Source organism: Calidris pugnax, unplaced genomic scaffold (assembly GCF_001431845.1).
Source record: "Calidris pugnax isolate Ruff unplaced genomic scaffold, ASM143184v1 scaffold316, whole genome shotgun sequence".
Classification (NCBI taxonomy): Eukaryota; Metazoa; Chordata; class Aves; order Charadriiformes; family Scolopacidae; genus Calidris; species Calidris pugnax.
Genome location: NW_015091194.1, coordinates 1,354,576 through 1,369,025, shown reverse-complemented (window position 1 = coordinate 1,369,025; position 14,450 = coordinate 1,354,576).

Sequence of the window (14,450 nt, the reverse complement as noted above, 5' to 3'; positions counted from 1 at the left end):
ATGTCCTTCTTGTGGTGAGGGGCCCAGAACTGAACCCAGCCCTCGAGGTGAGGCCTCACCAGTGCCCAGTCCAGAGGCACCATCACTGCCCTGCTCCTGCTGGCCACGCTGTTCCTGACACAGGCCAGGATGCTGGTGGCCTTCTTGGCCACCTGGGCACACTGCTGGCTCCTGTTCAGCCCACAGGCCACCAACACCCCCAGGTCCTTTTCTGCCAGGCAGCTCCAGCCACTCTGCCCCCAGCCTGTAGCGCTGCAGGGGGTTGGTGTGACCAAAATGCAGGACCTGGCATTTGGCCTTATTGAACCTCATCCCATCCCATTGGCCTTGGCCCATTGATCCAACCTGTCCAGGTCCCTCTGTAGAGCCTTCTGACCCTCAAGCACATCAACCACTTGTGCCCAGTTTGGTGTCATCTGTGAACTTATTGAGGGTGCACTCGATCCCTTTACCTAGATCAGCAATAAAAATATTAAACAAGACTGGCCCCAGAACCGAGCCCTGAGGGACACCACTGGTGATCAGCCACCAACACGATTTCACCCCATTAATCACAACTCTCTGGGCATGGCCATCCAGCCAGTTTTTTATCCAGTGAAGAGAACACTTGTCTATGCTGTGATTCACCAGTTTCTCCAGGAGAACGCCGTGGGGGACGGTGTCAAAGGCCTTACCAAAGTCCAGGTAGACAACATCCACAGCCTTCCCTGCATAAAGAAGGTGGGTCACCTGGTCATAGAAAGAGATCAAGTTGGTTAAGCAGGTGAAGAAAATACGCTGGGGATTATATACCCTGGGGTGGAGGTGGACAGTTGATTGGACATCCCAACCCAGCTGGGCTTATCGCCGAAGTGCCCCGTGGGTGAGCAGAGTACGCAGGAGCGAAGCAGGGGTGACTCCCTGCTTTAGCTGGTATTCCGAGCGTTCAAGCAGGCAGAGTTCTTCCCCTTGTGCTTTGATCTTCTTCAACAACAGGGCAGGAATCTCAAGCGGCGAGGTCAGATGTCCCCGAGTCCATCCCAGACTCACATTATCCAAGTGCAGACGTTCTGCTCACAAGCTTGTAAGACTCCACAACCATTGGTGTGACAGATGTGTTTTCCAGCACCCCAGGAGCGAGTCACTGGAGCGTATTTAGAGTCCTCCTCCCCAGTCTTCCCTTACTTTCCCACACCTCCCCAATCAGCAGACAGAGCCTGATCATTCTATGCCAACGGTGACTCCAGCAGCAGAAAGCACCTCTCTGCGGCCATCAGGCCGGCTGAAATATGGGAGACAGGTTCAGCTTCTCTCTGTGAGGACCTCAGAGGCCGTCTCCAGTCTCTGAGCCCACTCTCTAGTCCCTGGCTATTGCATAAAAGGCAAATTCAGCCCAGGTACCGTCAGTTTGTGTTCAGCATTTCCAGACACACCTTATCAGACCCACTGAGAAACACTGTGGACTCCCACATCCATAACTACCTGAAAGGAGGGTGTGGAGAGGTGGGGGTTGGTCTCTTCTCCCACTTAACAAGCGACAGGACAAGAGCAAACAGCCTCAAGTTACACCAGGAGAGGTTTAGACTGGATATTAGGGAAAAACTTCTTCACCAGAAGGGTTATCAAACATTGGAACAGGCTGCCCATGGAGTTGGTGGAATTGCCATCCCTGGAGGTATTTAAAATATGGGGAGACGTGCTGCTTAGGGACAGGGTTTAGTGATGGTTTTGTCAGTGGTGGGTTGATGGTTGGACTCCATGATCTGAAAGGTCCCTTCCAACCCGGACAATTGGTTCTGTGATTCTACAACCCTAGGAAGAGTTTTGTATGAGCTAGTAGCCAGCTGCTTTCCAGACTTTGAGGAGCACACAGAGGCTTGGCTACACCGTGTGCTTTCAGGGCTGAGCGGTGTAAGAACTGGCCTGTAAATTTCCTGAAAGAAATGGTGAGAGATGAGGGGGAGGAGGCCCTCCAAGCCTCCGGTGAAAACCTCAAACACTAGCAAGGAGATAAATTACACAGAGCTGGTGTTCAAAGAACTGATAAGGCTGACTGGTGCCCCAAAAGCAGTGGGAGGACTGCCGTGTGAAAAGATAGTTCTGCCACTGGTGTGGTGAGCTTGCTGATTCTCTGTTCTCAAGGCCATCACGTCTGATAAGTGACCTTTACTACATTATCCACAAAATGCATATGAAAATGCACACTCCTACATATGCTAATGAAGATTATGGAGATCATACTAAACACACGTGACTACAGCACTTGTTTCCACCCAAATCATGCTACACATCACCTGAGAGAAGGGAGAAACCTGAGACAAGGCTGTCCAAGGCAAGGCAGGGGCTGGGGGGGAGGAGGGCACAGTGTGTGGACCGCGATAATTCAGCAAACACAAAAGGGGAAAGTGCGTGCCCCCAGGGAGAACAAAACAGAAGATCATGCCTGGGAAGATTTTTCCCAAGAAAGAAGGTAGTGCCAGGGAAAATTCCCTGAAAAGACACTGGCACCAGGACCAGTGATCTCTGTCTTTTTCTCTACCCCTTGGTTCCTCTTTTCTCTTAGAGTTGTGAAGTAACACAAGGCACACCATTCCGCTCGCCATAATTCATCCTATACCTGTTGCTACGTAATGCAATGCATACATTGCTGCTTGCCATAATTTGCAGCATACCTGACCAATCGTTGTGGACTTTTTAAGACCTATACTAATCATTTTGGGAAACTAATAAGTGCTTGTATATGGACCTTGAGATTTATCTCCGCACCATTGGGGATTTATGAATCTGAGTCACTTACCCCCTCCTCTTTCTTGAGGGTGGGATGTGGCAAGTGGTAACCCAGGGATGGCTTTGGGCACCTCAAACTTGGGAGACCCCCAAGTAGCAAGGAGACATGGAGAGCCCTGCAAGAAAACATTTAGCCTCCACCTGATTCAAGGTGTGAGAGCGCAGCACGTCTGGCAAAGAGATGTTGACCGTGGAGGGTGGTGGGGAGGGAAGGACCACCGGGCTGGTCTGCCAAAATTTTCTGAAGCACAGTGACGAAGGGCTGCCGTTAGCCACCGAGCAAAGAGTGGCAAAAGGAACATCTGTGGTTTGAGATTCTCACCCTAGCAATTAGACAAACAACTTCTGAGTTTGAAAATAGACAAGCCTGAACTCCATGGCTCTGTCTCCAAATGTCCAGAACTTCTCCTGGACTAATGATTGAAGGAAGCTTTGAAACGAGTTTTGGGTGGAGGAAGAAAGTAAGAAGAAAGAAGCAAGAAGAAAGTAAGAAGTAGGAAGCAAGAAGAAAGTTTGACAGTGAGTTTAATACGTCCTGACCATAAGGTAGCGATAAAATAATAATAAATACTAGCTGGCTGTTTGTACAGCATTTTCAGCTAAAGATCCCAAACAGATACTACTCAGTTCTCAGTAAAATACAAGCTTGGAAATCTCAACGCCCTTTCGGTGCTTGAGAGGAGGAAAAACATTCTATCTTTCATGGTGTGTGTGCTATGTAGAAATATACACTGATAACAAGAATATTAACATGATGATATTTAACAAATAAAAAAAAATGCCAGAAATGTGTAATCGCATCAGAAATAATGTTTTCATTCATATCTGGTATGTTGGAGCTGTCTAGAGTATTAGAGCTCTTTTCTTTGGACAAAATGGGGAAAGAAATTGAGCAAGGGCATTTTGGCCAACCTCTGACCAAAAAAAAATATTTTGAACTGGATAAATATTTTCATTTTGGTGAGAAAACTATTTACCAACAGTAAAATAAACCAAAACCTATTCAGTCACCTCAATTAAAAAGAAACAGAACCATTATATCTCTGGAGACTAATTCAAAACCATAGTTGGCTAGACTCATAAAAAGTTGTGTCCCAAATTAAGTTCTGCCTCTTTCACCTTTAGCTGAGAAGAGAGAGACAAACCAGAGGCTCGGTGTTGCTTGGGAAACCAGAAAGTGGAAAAGAACAAGAGAAAGCAGGAGTGACTGTTATTCTTTCACTGTCCAAGCTGCTTGCAATGAAGTTGAAATAAAACCGATACAATTATTTGTTAATTTCTGCAGAAATGTGATCCCAGCCAAAGTAACAAAGGGAGGGATTACTTCATTCACTGAATTTCACTGAATTTCACTGAATTTCACTGAATTTCTAGAGTTGGAAGGGACCATAGAGATCATCTAGTCCAACTCCCCTGCTGAAGCAGGATTGCCTAGAGCTTGTCAGAGCATGTTACTCAGGACTGTACCCAGGCGGGTCTTGAAAATCTCCAAGGAAGGGGACTCCACACCCTCCCTGGGCAGCCTCTTCCAGGGCTCTGCCACCCTCACTGTGAAGAAGTTTCTCCTCATATTTGAGTGGAACCTCTTCTGTTCCAACTTGTGCCCGTTGCCCCTCGTCCTCTCAGTGGGAACCACTGAAAAGAGTCTGACTCCCTCCTCCTTCAACCCTCCCTTGAGATACTTGTAGGCGTTGATAAGGTCTCCCCTCAGCCTTCTCTTCTCCAGACTAAAGAGTCCCAGCTCTCTCAGTCTCTCCTCATAAGGGAGATGCTCCAATCCTTGAATCCTTGAATCATCTTTAATAAAAGGCTTTTGTTCTTGCCCAATGAGACACAAGATTTTGGGGTATCTTTTATTTGTGCACCTGTAAGGTACTCCTAAGCTTTTCCTCTTCTTTTTTTCCTAGATCTATTTAAACATGAAGTCCCCAGGCTGTCCACTGAATATACAACAGTCCGTGGTGTGTCTCGTGCCCTTGGTGGTTGCTCCATCGCCGTGTCCTGCCCGCTGCCCGTGAGGAGCTGGGTGGATCAAGACAGATGAGACAGAGCTTGTTGTGCTGCTACTCACGTGTCGTGGGGAACTGCCTGGCCCCGTCCTGCTCTGGCGCAGGTGGAAATTACAGATCCACCAGGACAAACTCAAAGCCACGTCTTTTACTCTGTAGTCAAACCTGTTTCTAGGCAGCGTTATCAGTTTCTGTCCTTTCCCTCAGCCAGTGATCCCTGAAGAGGAGTGCGCTGATGCTTTCTGCTGGGGATAACAGCTTCAGGTGGAGAATAAATTGGAAAGTGAGAATAAACTGCCTAACGTGAGCCTTGCTTACAAGGAAATAGTCTTAAGTGCTTCAGTGACAGTCTGCAGTCATTGAGAAGATGTAGAGATGTAGTGATCACCAATCCATGTCTGTAAATCGAAGCAGAAAATTGAAATGGAGGCATGATTCTTCTCTGTTGCACTCCATTTTAGCGAGAATTGGGCGGTGAGATTTAAGCTCACCTCCATTAGTGTGGTCCCAAGTAAGTTCCCCAGCCAGAAAGGCTGGCTCTTCCCAGCACGGCTCATGGGCAGCCCTACTACAGAGAAAAAAAAAAAAAAAAGGTCATTGAGAGGTGCCTTTAAAAAGCACCACAGAGAAAAACAATGAATGAGAACACACATAACACGCGTTTTTAAACGTTCAGAGGAAATAGTGTGACTGTCCACTGATCAGAAAGAAAACACAGTGTTTGTGATTTTCCCGGTTTCACACCAAAATGCATGGGGAGAAGTCTTCTCCCATTTTGTGTTGCCTTGTTATTCACCACAGCCACGCAACAGCTCCTTCCTTCTCAGAGGCCAGGTATACCCCTGAGCCCGCCATGCCCTTGCGGTCCCAGCTTTGGGGTTCCCCCTCTGCCCCCGCGGGAGGAGCTGGTGCTTCACCCCGCGGCTGAGGAAGCCGACGCTCAGGAGAACAGGGCAAAGACCTTTCCCAAACGTTATGAAGTAGGACTTCTTCTCTCCCTTAACCTCAGCCCAAAAGGCACACAAAGATCAGAGCTGTATCCTTAAAAAAAAAAAAAGAACAAAACAAACCCCCCCCAAAAAACCCCAAACTGTTTTTGCCTGCTTTCATTTGGAAAATCTTGTGTTCCTACATCCCTTGGTACCTTGCCTTTGTTCCCTTTCAAGCCCTCTAACTTCCAAAACACCAGGGTTTTCACAAAACAAACCCCCCCCAAAAAACCCCAAACTGTTTTTGCCTGCTTTCATTTGGAAAATCTTGTGTTCCTACATCCCTTGGTACCTTGCCTTTGTTCCCTTTCAAGCCCTCTAACTTCCAAAACACTTCCTTCACTTCCTTCACTTCAGCATCCCACTCACTTTCCGCTCCACAGAATTTAGCAGAGGACTTGGGTTGGAATCAGTTTTCAGGCTACAGCATCCTTCCAGTTGGAGAAACTGTTATCATGCCAGATACCCCCAAGGTAAATCTCTTCTGTTCCAAATGCACTCAGTTACCACCTGATTAAAATACCTTGCTTTACACTGTAATGGAGCAAGTATTTCATGCTCCATTAGTAGAGTCAATGTGAAGGGTGGACTTGGTATTTAGTGTTGAATGGCAGCCCTTATTCCCCACTCCTATAAGTACTCAGTGCTCCTTTGGTACACGTTTGGAGCAAATGTACCACAGCAAAATGTTCAGAAATCGTTGTCTGCCTGAGATATAATTGTAAGTCAGCTTTTGTGGGGTGTCACCTTTGGACAGGCTGATTTCTCTGTGTTCCTCCTATTGATACGGTTTGAAAAATTGGCATCTGAACCTCACCCCGTTGGAATAACACGAACAGCGTGAGGGCCTTTATGAATGGATGCGCAGTTGCCTGTGCAAAGACTTGTTGGCAAATTCCCACAATCACGGAGTCATGGAATTGTTGGACTTGGAAGGGTCTTCTAGTGTTCATCCAGTCCAACCCCCCTCCAGAGCTGCCCAGAGCACATCACTCAGGAGCATCCAGGTGGGGCTTGAAGATCTCCAGAGAAGGGGACTCCACACCCTCCCTGGGCAGCCTCTGCCAGGGCTCTGCCACCCTCACCCCAAAGAAGTTCTTCCTCACATTGGAGTGGAACTTCCCATGGTCCAGCTTGTGCCCGTTGCCCCTCGTCCTGTCACTGGGAACCACTGAAAAGAGTCCGGCTCCCTCCTCCTTCAACCCACCCTTTAGGTACTTGTAAACACAGATAAGGTCTCCCCTCAGCCTTCTCTTCTCCAGGCTCAAGAGCCCCAGCTCTCTCAGCCTTTTCTCATCAGGGAGATGCTCCAATCCCTCCATCATCTTTGTTGCCCTACGCTGGACTCTCTCCAGCAGTTCCCTGTCTCTCTTGAACTGGGGAGCCCAGAACTGGACGCAGGATTCCAGTTGTGGCCTCCCCAGTGCAGAGCAGAGGGGGAGAATGACCTCCCTCCACCTCCTGGCTACACTCTTCCCTACGCAGCCCAGGATCCCACTGGCCTCTTGGCCACGAGGGCACGTTGCTGGCTCAATGTTTCTCCCTATCAGGATTTACTTTGCAGCTCTGTTAAAACCACCAACAAAGGTGTCTTCTCGCTGATAAAACATTTTAAGCCCCTGATACGACAGACAGTTTTATATAATCCTGTTGGAGGGGCAGAAGTATAACTATGACCAAGCACTATATTAAATTAATATTCCTGTAAAGGCATGGTGTCCAAAAGTTGATCTGCTTTTACCTGGCTGTATCAGTTGGGCTTAGAAAAATTATTAAAAATTTCACCACATCTTTGTTCCTCAGCTGCCATGCTGTAATAATATCATTGCTGTGACAACACCTACAGCCATCTTTCCTACTTTCCATCTTTCCAGCTGCAGAGAAGGGGTCAGAAGGCACAAGGAAGGAGCATGAAATGGGAAAAAGGAATCCTATTGATCATTGAGAGACAGAGATCATTCTCTAAAACAGAGAGCCTGATTTATGAACAGTGTTGAAAGGACTTTCCAAATATGTTTTTTTTATGCAACCGGTGACGTTAGCTGGTAACAAGGTGGAACAAGTGAAAATGTGCAATCGTTAAGCAATGTGGACCATATCAAGCCATTAGCCACAGCCGCTCTGCTGCTTGGCTTTGCACTGGGAGAAGTTTTTTTCTCATAAAAAGGAGGAGCACAGGCAATTTTTGACAACTTTGCCATCGAGTCATTACAGTATCTCTGGGAAAGCCATAAAACCCAGACTTTGGTTTTGCAGCAATGTTCAGGATACATCTCTAGCATATTGTAGTATGTGTAAAAGTACCTGTGAAAGACATGGATGGGGAGGAGCACCAGTAACATGAAGATAAGGAAATAGAATGAAATTTTGGGTGAAATTCCTGCCTACAAGAAAGCCCATTTCAGAACCAGCACATAACTGTTCACAGTGCACATCCAAATCACCCTCTCACACCCGTAATACAGATACTCACACAACTGGTACAGTTCTATCCAATAGACGTAGATGCATCCATAAATCACAATAAGTTTATTACAGTCCTTAAAGGGTTTGACCTTCAGGACAATTGGGTCCAATAGGTCTGGCCGGTTGCAACACAGGGCAAGAAATCTGTTTCCAGCCCAGATCACGACAACATTTATTACTGAAAAGCATCAGTGCCTTAGAAGAAGCTCTGATTGTAAAGCATACCCTCCTCCAAGCCGAGAAGTCAATGACAAGGAATAGCTGTAAAGCTGTAGAGAAACGAAAATTACACCGTGCATATGAACATACACCACTGGAGATGGGTGGGTTCGCCAGCCTCTCTGAATCCTCCCATGGGGAAAAACATGCTGCCCTGAACTTGAGCCCCTGTGTGGCCCTGTGAGGTGTCCTGGCTAAGGGGAGCAATCTGTGCTGCAGCCAAGGGGTGGGCTCACAAAGAGAAAGGCTGCTCAGAAGAGTAAGGGACTTGCTGGGTTCGTATCAATTATTAGAACTGCCACACCAAAAATATCGAGGCTGGAGGAGTCCTATCTTATTACGCACCGTTTAAAATGGAAATAAAACGTGCATAAAAGTAACAATGGGACACGCATGTAGACATGCACACAGACTTCAAAGATACCCATTAATCAGTCAGGCACTTCCCTCGGTAGCCGAGTTCCTTTTCCCGGGGGGACTCAGGCAGATTCTGACCTCATGTCTGACATTTGCTGAAATTTCGATCCGAGCTGTTGCTGTCAGGAAGCCATCATTCATAATTTAGCATTGTTTAAGAAAGCCTGTTCATGAGAAGGTCATGTCTGATACAGAGAGGGACATAAATTTGGTCTCACATTCCCTCTAGACTAGAATGAAGCATAGGGAAGAAAAGCAAAGCAGGGGAAAAAGCTTGTTGATGTTGCTGCTGTAGCTTTTCTTCCCTTTACAACTGATCCTTAGATATTCTTAGGGAGAAACGTGAATTTGTGAGGTATCAGAAGTCCCCCTCTGCTTTCAAGACTGGCTGGAAATTGACAGTAGATCATAGAATGTTTTGGGTTGGAAGGGACCTTGAAGACCATCTAGTTCCAGATGTAGATTACGTGATCTGTTCATTTGTCCACCTCTAAGGGGAACAAAGAAATGTGTTTAAAGAGAAGTTTCAGAACTGGTGGCTGCAATCCTCAAAGCCTAGACAGATGATGTATTAATATATATTAATTATTATTATATAAGTTTGGTTAACGGGCAAACAACAGTGACAATTTGTTTCTTCACAAATACAATAAAGGTGAGAGCAAAGCTCTGCACAAAGACTGTCCACCAATACACACAGCCAAAACCAGTAAATACTTAAAGTCTTATTTTCTGTGCTGGGTGTGCACAAAGAGCTAACGGAGGAGGACAAAAGTAGCCTGTGAGTTCACAAGGTTTCTGAGGGAAAGCAGCCTCACACTGAGGTCTGCAGTATTGCCCAAAGAAGACATCAGCTTCATCATCCAGAGGGACCTGGACAGGCTGGAGAGCTGGGATCGCGCAAACCGCATGACGTTCAACCTGGCCAAGTGCAGGGTCCTGCACCTGGGACGTGGCAACCCCAGGCACAAATACAGGTTGGGAGGAGAATGGCTGGAGAGCAGCCCTGAGGAGAAGGACTTGGGGGTGTTGGAGGATGAGAAGCTCAACATGAGCCGGCAACGTGCACTGGCAGCCCAGAGAGCCAACCCCATCCTGGGCTGCATCAGGAGAAGTGTGGCCAGCAGGTCACAGGAGGTGATTCTACCCCTCTGCTCTGCGCTCGTGAGACCCCACCTGGAGTCCTGTGTCCAGCTCTGGAGTCCTCAGCACAGGAAGGACATGGACCTGTTGGAACGGGTCCAGCGGAGGGCCACGAAGATGCTCAGAGGGATGGAGCCCCTCTGCTGTGAGGACAGGCTGAGAGAGCTGGGGTTGTTCAGCCTGGAGAAGAGAAGGCTCCGGGGAGACCTTATAACGGCCTCCCACTATCTGAAGGGAGCTACAGGAGAGCTGGGGAGGGACTCTTTGTCAGGGAGCATAGGGACAAGGGGCGATCCCTTCCAACTCTGACCATTCTGTGATCTATGATTACTGGAAGCCCAGGCAATGAAGGACTTGGGAACCTTCACTAGAGCAACCTGCATGTTTCTCTGCTGAACTTCAGTTGTACATCCCAGACCGCAGCAGCTCTTTCAGAGTTGTCAGTTTATAATGTGATCCCACCAGTGCTACCCAGGACACATGGACTCCGGCCACACAGACATCTTTAGTTCTGGAGCTTTGTCACGCTTATTTTTCTCAAGTTACTTATTCAAATGTGATTCCCATTAAAAACACTTTAAGGGCCATCATTTCACTGTGTTTCGAGGTCACTCCAATAAAACATTTGAAAGACAAGGAATTAAGAGTTTTGTCTCTTGAGAAGAAATATAGGAGATAGATTTCTTTGTTTTACAAAATGTCACACTGTGATGTCTACCATCTAGAATGCAAGTTTCACAAGTCATTAAATTCAACCAGATGGTGGTGCGAAGCCCAACAGATAACATAAGCTCATAAGCTGGCTGGGAGCATAAATATCAACAAAGCTCCCTTTTTTTTTTTTTTTTTTTTTTTTTTTTTTTTTTTTCAGATACAACGTACTTTTTAACCTACCTATTCACCTTGTGGGAAATGCAACATCAAACAGTTTAACTTTTCTTCTAACATCCGTTGCACAAGGAATCACATTTTGGGCTCAGCAAGGATAACAGACAATTGCCCAAACACCACAACTGAAGCAAAGAACAAAATCTTTGACGTGACATTAAACAGGCATTTGCTCACGTGTGCCCCTTGCACCAAGATGACAAGAGCAGTTGTACCATCATTAACATGATCTCTGCTGAACTGGAAGGACCAAAATATATATTTTTTTTTTTTAAATTTTTTTTTTTTTTTGGTTGGCCTCGATGATCTCAAAGGTCCCTTCCAACCATGAATACCATGAATATTCTGTGATTCTGGGATAAGTAGGCATATCAAAAATGCCTGAATGCCAAACAAGTCAGATAATGCATTCAATGACATATTGGTCATCCAAAAAACAATTATTAAAATAAACAAAATCCCCTCCTGCGCAGCACTGCGTCTTTTGCAGACTTGAAGAATCAAACAGACCTGATATCCCTGAAAAGCCTTTGGAAAAAAAAAAAAAAAAGCCTTGTGAAGTGCCACATCGAATCTGTTCCACAAATGAACATGGAGTGGCCCTTCCCCCTGACTGCAACGTTCAGCCTGAGGTACAGAAAGGCCTGGAAGTGACTACCCAAAAGGCTTGTGTATTAGTACTTATCGTAAGTAGCTTAGAAAAATACACCAGAAAGATAAAGTTGCCTTTTTCCCTCTTCTCCGGGTTCCTGGGTTGCAGCTGAGCAGCCACAATTGCTCAGCCACCTCCGGGCAGCCTGCGCTCCTGAGATTTCCAGCCCAGCAGTGCTTGGGAAAGCTTTGAAATGTAGGAAATGTAGGCCACTTCACCAAGCTGCATGAAACCACCCAGCTTTTTGATGTCAGGACACCAGGAAGCTCTAAATTGCAGCGAACGCTATTATTTAGAGCTGCCGTAAACCACAAACTGAGAAAAAAAAATAAATGAGATGGATCTCTCTGTCTAGAATTGTGCCTTTTCAGGGGGAAAGGGAAATTAAAACATCATCTGTGAAGCCTTAAGCAGCAGCTGCCTGTACTCTGAAGGGTATGAAAGTGAAGGAGCCGGTGACTCCAAGTAAACATAGAGTCAAAACAAAGAAGCCAGGGTGGTTTGCAAGACGGAGGGTGGATTTATGGATTCAGGGAATCAGGGAATCGTCAGAGCTGGAAGGGACCTCTAGAGACCATCCAGTCCAACCCCCCTGCCAAAGCAGGGCTGCCCAGAGCACATCACTCAGGAGCATCCATTGAGGCTTGAAGATCTCCAGAGAAGGGGACTCCACACCCTCCCTGGGCAGCCTCTGCCAGGGCTCTGCCACCCTCAAAGTAAAGAAGTTCCTCCTCACATTGGAGTGGAACTTCCTATTTCTCTAAGCTGATGCTGAATTCTCCAGAGACTTGCCTCTTGCTTCTTCTAGGTTTGACCCGGGCTTAGATTTCACTTCTGTTTCTGGGTCACGAGCACAAAGAGGAACTCTCACCCCCCTTGTCGAGGTTATTTGGGGGTGATGCTGCCTGGGCAGCGCCTTCATCACCTGCTTCTTCTTTCCAAATGAGAGAGGAAGGGGATGGCCAGAGGGAGGTTTTATCACCCCCCCATCAGTTGCTGGGCTGCTCCCCCCGTTCTCCTGGGAGTGACTGATAACGGCCAATGCCAGAAGCGGGTGAGAGATGTCCTTGGAAAGGCCCAGGACAGGCTGAGTGCCCGAGGTCTCCAACGGGGACGCGAGGGAGGGTCGGGGTGTGGGGGCTGAATTTTATCTCCCAGCCCCAGCTGTCGCGGCAGTAAAACGGCGTGTGACATTGCGGTGTCCCACTAATGGCAGAGGAAGAGCTGCCAAAAGGGTGATGCTACTGGGTAGAGACCTGGCCACCAGCCACCTCCTCCCCTCTGAAGGGAGGGAGGGAGGGCTCAAGAAAGGATTTTCAGGAGGAAAACCCGCCCCTGCGCTCGAGATCAAACTCGAAAGCCTCTCTTCAGCAGCAAAAAAAGAAAACACAACTCTGCCCACATGTAGTTACACACTGCGGATCCGACTGTCAAAATACTTCCCACAGCTGAAACCTGGAGAAGAGACACACACTTTATTGCTGCCGAGACCTATTATGGGAACAAATAATGTGCTGTGTTTTGCAGCTGCAATAATTATAAACGTCAAACATCTTGCAAAGTCTGCAATTATTTTTTTTTTTCCCTGCAGATTTTCAAAACCCATAAATGCTGAATAAGCAGATAACTCCGACGACGGGAAGCTGTGGAGTTTTGTCTACATATGTTTGTAGTTTTACGAAGGCAAGGTAGTTTGTGGTTGGACTCGATGATCTCTGAGGTCCCTTCCAACCACCACAATTCTGTGATCCTGTGATTCTGTTGTTGGAGGCTGAAGAGGGAATGAACGAGTTAGAACAGCTTAGTACATCTTCCAGTAACACTTTACATCAGCACGGAGCCGATGGGACAGAGGATGCTCCATTCATTGGGGTTAGAGTCGTTGTGAAGTCATTAGTCTCATTAGTCGTGTGTCAGTCGTTTCTAAGTCTGGAGCACCAACATGGGCTACAGTCGGGTGAGGTTTCAGCCCTTGGCTTTAACTACAGCCTTTGCTATTCCACCTTGGGTACCACGCTCATCAAGATCAATTTGAGTACTGTTTCCTTCCCTGCGTGACACGGATCAGAGAAGCAGGTACACTTGGGTTTTGAGTCATTATCTGCTCAAGCAGCGACTCCGAATTTTTGGGTGATCAACTCAAAATGTTATAATGTAATATATAATTTCAGTGACTCATTTTATGATTATTCAACCATTGACATCCTTAGGAGTCAGATTTCCAGAGGGGTTAATTACTCACAACTCAAATGATTCATAGTCACTCTAAAATATCACTATAAAACCATAGGAAGTGCACACTAAACCCAGAAAAACTCAGCAAGACATTTTTGGACTGTTACCCATCAACCCCTCTAACGAAACAAGGAACTGATAGACCAGATTCTACCAAGAATATCATTAATTTCATAAGGAAGTGAAACATATCTTACTGCATGGGGAAAAAAAAATGAGGAGCTTGTAGAGTTTAAATTGATTTTCAATGTGTCTGTTAGATTCCCTGAAGATTTTCTTTCTCCCAATTCCTAACTTTGAAGAATACAGTGAGAAATTCAGCTTTTTGTATCTTTGCAGCCTGTCCAGTAACGAGGTTTAGCTAGTTCTATCCATTAATTTAGGAACATTCCTCCTGCTCCTTTAGGAGCATTCAAGCACTGTAAAACGGAATACTAACCTGTTCATTTATCTCAATTTTCTAACGTGATAGTCCAGGCATAAGTTTAAACGTTGCAGAAGTAACTAGTGTGATACCAGGGGCTTACCATTTTATTGGCTTCTGTGTTGTCTCTGCAGCAGAGCAGCCTTTAAATTTGTAAAGCCTACCTTAAATTTTGTGATCTGGTTTTCACGAGCAGTCTGTTTTATCCCAGTAGCACTGCAAGCCATCCAGTTGTGTCTCTC